We start from the raw sequence: 8,794 nt of genomic DNA on the forward strand, positions 1-8,794 counted from the left end.
TAGACTTTAAAGCAACAAAGATCAAAAGAGACAAAGAAGGACATTACAAAATGGTAAAAGGATCAATGCAACAAGAAGCGCTAACAATCCTAAATATATACTCACCCAATACAGGAGCACCCAGATACATAAGGCAAGTTCTTAATGACTTACAAAGAGACTTAGACTCCCACACAATTATAGTGGGAGACTTTAACACCCCATTGTCAATATTAGATCAACCAGACAGAAAATTAACAAGGATATCCAGGACTTGAACTCAGACCTGGACCAAGCAAACCTAATAGACATTTACAGAACTCTCCACCCCAAATCCACAGAATATACATTCTTCTCAGCACCACATCACATCTACTCTAAAACTGACCACATAATTGGGAGTAAATCGCTCCTCAGCAAATGCAAAAGAACGGAAATCATAACAAACAGTCTCTCAGACCACAGTGCAATCAAGTTAGAACTCAGAATTCAAAAACTAACCCAGAACCTCACAGCTTCATGGAAACTGAACAACTGGCTCTTGAATGTTGACTGGATAAACAATGAAATGAAGACAGAAATAAAGATGTTCTTCAAAACCAACGAGAATGAATACACAACATACAAGAATCTCTGGGACACATTTAAAGCAGTCTCTAGAGGAAAATATATAGCAATAAGTTCCGACCTGAGAAGCAAGGAGATATCAAAAATTGACACCATATTGTCAAAAATTGAAAGAGCTAGAGGAGCAAGATTAAAAAAAAAACTCAAAGTCTAGCAGAAGACAAGAAATAGCTAAGATCAGAGCAGAGCTGAAGGAGATAGAGACAAAAAAAAACCCTTCAAAAAAATCAATAAATTCAGAAGATGGCTTTTTGAAAAGATCAACAAAATAGACAGGCCACTAACCAGATTAATAAAAAAGAAAAGAGAGAATAACCAAATTGATGCAATAAAAAACGATAAAGGGGATATCACCACAGATTCCACAGAAATTCAAACCATCGTCAGAGATTATTACAAACAACTCTATGCACATAAACTAGTAAACCTGGAAGAAATGGATAGATTCCTGGACACTTGCCTCCTCCCAAGCCTAAACCAGGAAGAAGCCGAAACCCTGAACAGACCCATAACAAGGTCTGAAGTTGAGGCAGCAATTAAGAGCTTACCACCCAAAAAAAGCCCAGGTCCAGAAGGATTCACAGCCGAATTCTACCAGACATGCAAAGAGGAGGTGGTACCATTCCTTCTGAAACTATTCCAAACAATACAAAAAGAGGGAATTCTTCCCAAATCATTTTATGAGACCAACATCATCCTGATTCCAAAACCTGGCAGAGACTCAACAAGAAAAGAAAACTTCAGGCCAATATCCATGATGAACATAGATGCAAAAATCTTCAATAAAATACTGGCAAGCCGATTGTAAGAGCACATCAAAAAGCTTATCCACCATGATCAAGTAGGCTGCATCCCGGGTATGCAAGGCTGGTTCAACATACGCAAGTCTATAAACGTAATTCACCACATAAACAGAACCAAAGAAAAAAACCACATGATTATCTTAATTGATGCAGAGAAGGCCTTTGACAAAATTCAACAGCTCTTTATGCTAAAAACCCTCAATAAGCTAGGTATTGACGGAATGTATCTCAAAATAATAAAAGCTATTTACGACAAACCAATAGCCAATATCATACTGAATGGGCAAAAACTGGAAGCATTCCCCTTGAAACCTGGCACTAGACAAGGATGCCCTCTCTCACCACTCCTATTCAATATAGTACTAGAAGTTCTAGCCAGAGCAATCAGGCAAGAAAAAGAAATAAAGGGTATCAAAATAGGAAAGGAGGAAGTCAAATTGTCTCTATTTGCAGACGACATGATTGTATATCTAGAAGACCCCATCGTCTCAGCCCAAAATCTCCTGAAATTGATAAGCAACTTCAGCGAAGTTTCAGGATACAAAATCAAGTGCAAAAATCACATGAATTCCTATACACCAATAACAGACTTAAAGAGAGCCGATTCAAGAACGAAGCGCCATTCACAATTGCCACAAAGAGAATAAAAAACCTAGGAATACAACTAATAAGGAACGTAAGGACCTCTTCAAGGAGAACTACAAGCCACTGCTAAACAAAATAAGAGAGGTCACAAACAGATGGAGAAACATTCCATGTTCATTGTTAGGAGGAATCAATATCATGAAAATGGCCATACTGCCCAAAGTAATTTACAGATTCAATACTATCCCCATCAAGCTACCAACGACCTTCACCGAACTGGAAAAAACCACCTTAAACTTCATATGGAAACAAAAGAAAGCCCGCATAGCCAAGTCAATTCTAAGCAAAAAGAACAAAGCAGGAGGCATCACACTACCGGCCTTCAAACTATACTACAAGCCTACAGTAATCAAAACAGCATGGTACTGCTCCCAAAACAGAGATATAGATGAATGGAACAGAACAGAGGTCTCGGACGCAACGCAACATATCTACAACCATCTGATCTTTGACAAACCAGACAAAAACAAGCAATGGGGAAAGGATTCCCTGTTTAATAAATGGTGTTGGGAAAACTGGCTAGCCATGTGCAGAAAGCAGAAACTGGACCCCTTCCTGACACCTTATATTAAAATTAACTCCAGATGGATTAAAGACTTAAACATAAAACCTAACACCATAAAAACCCTAGAAGAAAACCTAGGCAAAACCATTCAGGCAAGGACTTCATGACCAAAACACCAAAGCATTGACAACAAAAGCCAAAATAGACAAATGGGACCTAATCAAACTCCACAGCTTCTGCACAGCAAAAGAAACAGTCATTAGAGTGAATCAGCAACCAACAGAATGGGAAAAAATTTTTGCAGTTTACCCATCTGACAAAGGGCCGATATCCAGAATTTACAAAGAACTAAAACAGATTTACAAGAAAAAAACAAACAAGCCCATTTAAAAGTGGGCAAAGGATATGAACAGATACTTTACAAAAGAAGACATACATGAGGCCAACAAATGTATGAAAAAATGCTCATCATCACTGGTCATCAGAGAAATGCAAATCAAAACTACATTGAGATACCATCTCATACCAGTTAGAATAGCGATCATTTAAAAATCTGGAGACAACAGATGCTGGAGAGGAGGTGGAGAAATAGGAACACTTTTACACTGTTGGTGGGAGTGTAAATTAGTTCAACCATTGTGGAAGACAGTGTGGCGATTCCTCAAGGACCTAGAAATAGAAATTTCATTTGACCCAGCAATCCCTTTACTGGGTACATATCCAAAGGATTATAAATCATTCTACCATAAGGACACATGCACACGAATGTTCATTGCAGCACTGTTTACAATAGCAAAGACCTGGAACCAACCCAAATGCCCATTGATGATAGACTGGTCAGGGAAAATGTGGCACATATACACCATGGAATATTATGCAACCATCAAAAACGATGAATTTGTGTCCTTTGTAGGGACATGAATGAACCTGGAAACCATCATTCTCAGCAAACTGACAGAAGAGCAGAAGATCAAACACTGCATGTTCTCACTCATAAGCGGGTGTTGAACAATGAGAACACATGGACACAGGGAGGGGAGCACTACATACTGGGGTCTGTTGGGGGGAAATAGGGGAGGGACAGTGGGGGGTGGGGAGTTGGGGAGAGATAGCAAGGGGAGAGATGCCAGATGTAGGTGATGGGGAGGAAGGCAGCAAATCACACTGCCACGTGTGTACTTTTGCAACAATCTTGCATGTTCTTCACATGTACCCCAAAACCTAAAATGCAGTAAAATAAATAAATGGAAAAAAAAAAAGAAAAAAAATGTAATCACATTGAAGGAGAAACTATAATTTCAAAGCTTCTCCCTGTGTTCCGTGCTATGGAGGTATGGCATAGCTGGTTCTCATTTAGCAGATCATCTGAGCTCAGTAGAGTACGGGGTAGAAAATGAAACTAATTCATTAGAAATTTGGAAGTTTGAAGGCTAAGGTGGTAAGGGAGAGAGAAAGGTCTAAGGAGACAAACCCAGAGTGATCAGAACCTACCTATGAGATGTTCCCAACGCTGTGGATTTAGAGCAGTATTGTTTAATATTCCATCTTAAATTATTGCCCATGCTGTGCTAGTGTATGTGGATATTTCCCTCCATTCGCCCAAACCTTCCACTGAAAACCTCCTTTGTCCAATTGCTTTATACTAATGGAACTCAAGGGGGAAAAGGAATGGAGCGTTTAGGTATCATGTGCATGTGTGAAGAAAGCATTGGGTGCAGTTTCCATTTCAAGGAAAATTCACAAGTTCACACGCAGGGCAGCAGTGGCTGAGGCAGATACACAGAGCAGAGACTGAGAATCCAATGAGATCAGAACATTTCATGAGAAATGACCAGAGAGGCGACTTCCTACTTCTGCCTCTCCCCTAGCCAACAATCCACACAGATATTTGCGGAGGGGAACTAGGTGCCTAAGTGACCTTCAGACACGTACTTAAAACATTGATTTAGTATGTGAGGGAACACATGGGGTGATAATGCCATGCGCATCAGAGGAGAAGCAAGCACAGCCCAGTGGTCTTACTTCATCAGCCAATTCCTGTATACCAAGTGTAAGAACCTTCCCCATGTCATCTCATTTATTCTTTAAAGTGAGCCCAGTGATGGAATTCTATCAGTGTCTGATTTTGTAAGCTTTATTTTAGCAAAGCCAAAAATGCAATAGTCACAAAGGAAAATTACTGATGGAGGCCAACTTTCTCTATCTATCTTTAGATGAGAAAACTGAGATCCAAAGAGAATAAATGAGTAACTCACTCGCACATGATAGTATGTGTCAGAGTCAAGTCAAAAAGGAGTCTGGAAACATTGCTAGGTTTTAATTCTTTCAACAAAAAGCAGTGGACTTAACAGCACATCTGTAAAGCACTTAAATATACACCTAGGATATTGATCCTAAATGACACCTTTCTTTCATGTCAACCTATTGGAAGTTTCTCTTTTATCTGATTCACTAGGCTGGCAGTGGCAGTGGTGGTGGCACTTTTTCTTTTCCTCTTCCTCTTCCTCTCCTTCCTCCTCTTTCTTCTTTTCCTTCTCCTCTTCCCACTTCTTGTTATTGCAACCATAGAAGAAACATGTGCTCTTCCCACAATTCATTCTGTAACAGCAAAAGTGACTAAAAGCAGCCCTAAGCATGTCAATAAGCCTTACCTGGTAATTGAATATTTCAGAACATCTACTTCCTAGATGCTGCAGTTCTGTGGCACATGCTAAGTCTGTATCCTCCTAATTGGGGAGTTTTGTCTGTAGCTCTTGGAATTAATTGAGCTAAATTTTGTGCTCCCAGCGAAGAGTAGAGATGGTAAATAAACAATACCACATGTAAGCCCAGTTGGTTAGGAAATCAGTCACAAGAAGTTCCCTCTCTTTAATAGGAGTTGAGTTTCCTGTTTGATAGAGCAGGACTCAGTGCCACACCCTGGCTTTCATGAAGGCATGAAACATTGTCTTGTTGTCAGGTGATTCTTGCTCTCAACCAGGGAAACATTCTTCCCTGGTATTTCACAAACCATAGTTTAGTTACACACATCTAGTCAACACATGACTTGAATAGTTTCCTAGACTCAGAAATGGAGAGTTTGAGACTTTATTTCTTCTAGTTTATATTTGACTGATTTTTTCATAGACTTGTAACAAAATTGAGGTTACAAAGATTATCCTATAAAGCCCCTTTAATTACCTGTTTTACTATCCTTAGTTGGATGAGAAAACTGCAGCTTGGTGCCTACAGTGTCATAGGTGCTCAATGAATATTTATTGAACCATTAAATAGAGCAAAGCGGACGCTGAGTCACATGGCAGAGCTGTGATGGAAAACCGGTCTTGTAATTTCTTGCTCAAGGCCCTTTCTACAAATCACTATCCATCTCTCTTCGCGGGAATACACATCTATCAGCTATTGCTACAACTACTCACAAAGGGAAATTCCACATAGAAGAGAGTCACAGGAGGCGCTTTGGTTCCTAAACATTTACATAGGCATCTAGCTCAAGGAAATAGTTGAAGCCCACATTTAAAAAGATGTTGAAGTAAACAGAAGTAGGGCAAATAAGAACACCTCCTCTTCATCTCTTTCTCTCTCTCTCTCTCTCTCTCTCTCTCTCTCTGTTTTCTTTCCTAAGTAGGAGCATCAGGTGGAAGAGGCATGGGCAGAGAACAGCAGATAGCAGGGCAGGTGGAAAACGATGACTGACATTTAGTTTAGCCAGCCTTGGTAATGGTTTCAAGAGACATGCAAAGCTCAAAGTAAGCAGGGGCTGCAGGCAAGGTAAGTGCTGTCTAATATCCTTATGAAACTGGGAAGCATCACAGAATTATTGCAACTCTCTCAGGAAGGGAGACTATGAGAAGGGATTGCCCACTTTTTTTTTTTTTTTTTGACAGCGTCTCACTTTTGCCAGGCTGGAGTGCAATGGCAGTATCTCATCTCACTGCAACCTCTGCTCTCGGGTTCAAGAGATTCTCCTGCGTCAGCCTCCCAAGTAGCTGGGACTATAGTCACATGCCACCATGCCTAGCTAATTTTTTGTATTTTTAGTAGAGGCGGGTTTCACCATGTTGCCCAGGATGGTCTTGACCTCTTGATCTCATGATCCGCCCACCCTGGACTCCCAAAATGCTGGGATTACAGGCATGAGCCACCGCATCTGGCTGGGATTCTCCCCTTTTACCCACATCTAGGATGCCATGCCCAGCCCTTCTTGCCTTGCTTACACCTCTGCCCAAAAGACTCCAGTCTATTCCAAAGAGAAATGTCTAACAGAATGAGTTAAGGATCAGCCAACGTTTTAAAAATACCAGCCTGTTCTGCTAGATCCTTTTCTGCTTGGGGACTTCTTCAGATGCAGCTGATTATCTTAACTCTGTTGTCATGTTCACCACTCTGGCCATTTTATCTGCTCCCTCTAGACCTCATGGGTTTATGCTTCTTCCAGAGAGCTTTCTAAAGAGACAAATCACATCAATCATCTGTATATTAAACCAGCAGAGATTTATTGTTGATAACCAAAATTATATTAATATATTAATTAGTAATACTTAATGATAATAGCTAATTAAGTATATCAGGGATGCTTTACTTGCCAGCAGAGACAGGCTGTCGGTGGCTTCAGGCTGTCAGGATTCTTTTGTGTCACTCCTTTCTTATCTTTGCAGAATAACTGTCGGTGGGTACAGCATCCAAACTCAGGAAGACATCCAGGGAGAGTGATTTCAGAGACTGGTAGGAATGGGATATTAGTAACTGTGGGCTCTAACACTGAAAAATCTGGTAGTTTTCTTTCTTTCTATTTTCTTTTCTTTTCTTTCTTCCTTTTCTTTCTTTTTTCCTTTCTTCCTTTTCTTTCTTCCTTCCTTCCTTTCTTATCTTTCTTTCTCTTTCTTGTTTCTCTCTTTTGTCTTTCTCTCTTCCTTTCTTCTCTCTCTTTCTTTCTTGCTTTCAATGATAACCATTCAGACTGCATCCTTTCCCTTATTGTCCCAGAGGAAGACAAAAACGGTCATCAGTGGCAAGTGGCAGTTGCAGCAAAGCAACACCAAGAGCCAGCTTCACACTCAGGACAGAACACTGCCTGTCTTCCTCATGGTTTCCACTGCTCTACACGTTCAGAGGAACTGCTCTAGTAATGAACTATAAAAATGATCCCTGAAAGCATAGTGGTTATTCCTTTTCTTGAATCACCAGTTCTAAACCAGATAAGAGAAAAAGAAATGCTGTTGTTGCAAACTTCTTTTTCCTTGGGGTACACCTAGAGGAATGTATTCTATAGACCAGAAATGCTGTCACTCAAACTGACCTGCAAATATGAATATTAGTAGGTCTAAGTGTGCAAAACATGTGTTCCTCTAATTGCTAGCAAGCGGTGAGAAGCCTTCTCATATCTAATTGCCTTTTGCCTTTCCCTACCAATTTTCTCCCTATCCTTTGCTCTGACAGAGCAGCTTCTTTCCTTCCTGTATTACTTGCTCTTTACCATGCTGTTAAGAGATCAGCAACCCCAGTAAAAGGACAACCTTGATGGTCAGAAGGCATCAATATATTTTGAATCACTCCACTAAAAGGTTTCTCTGTACGGTTTCCACATTAGCTCCTAAGAGAACGGGTAACTAGTAACATACGCCCTTCCTCTCTCACTCTCTAGTTATCATTAGACATTCACAAATATTTCCACTCTTGAGAGCTGAGCCACCTTAGGCCACCTGACCTCACTACCACATGCCCCAATAGCCTTCTTTCATCACCTTAGCAACCAAAATGGTTCTTACTTTTTTGAAGGCCTTCGTTTTCATTTAGGCCAGTCTATTGCTTTATGGAAGATGGAGGTATACCTTCTGTTTCTTTAATGAAAGCCAATCAATAATTGAAGTATGCTGGGGCCTCAATAGCTAAAGTTCTTCCTACAGCTTCTAATATATTTTCGTATTTAAATGAACTGGGAGGAATCTAGAATTCCCTTTAATAGTGAGTGGCACATTTATTTACATAAACATTTCATGATCCCTGGTCTGCCACAGACTCCAAGAAGAGGAAGAGTTTATCATTTCTTATGTCACAATTCAAACCATTAAAAATTAGCTCAAAGTTCACCATAAGGAGTATAGTGGACAAACATCAAACTGACAGATATATTCACCCCATCTCTTGAGGATCTCAAGGCCATCTTTCTAAATGGCTTGTGTTATTTGTAGCTTGTTGTTTTTTTCACAAAGATTGTATGTTAGAGGACAAAGTGTAA

The 8,794-nt window shown here is 40.1% G+C and overlaps 1 non-coding gene across 1 annotated transcript; it reads right to left on the reverse strand.

Annotated features, from left to right (window-relative positions):
* Positions 1-7,506: 7,506 nt before the first annotated feature.
* Positions 7,507-7,720, reverse strand: LOC116552465. Its single transcript, XR_004269395.1, has one exon. It is a non-coding gene; the product is annotated as a small nucleolar RNA U3 (small nucleolar RNA).
* Positions 7,721-8,794: the final 1,074 nt, after the last annotated feature.

The sequence above is a fragment of the Sapajus apella genome, unplaced genomic scaffold, assembly GCF_009761245.1.
Source record: "Sapajus apella isolate SASKATOON/1434 unplaced genomic scaffold, GSC_monkey_1.0 scaffold11, whole genome shotgun sequence".
Taxonomy (NCBI): domain Eukaryota; kingdom Metazoa; phylum Chordata; class Mammalia; order Primates; family Cebidae; genus Sapajus; species Sapajus apella.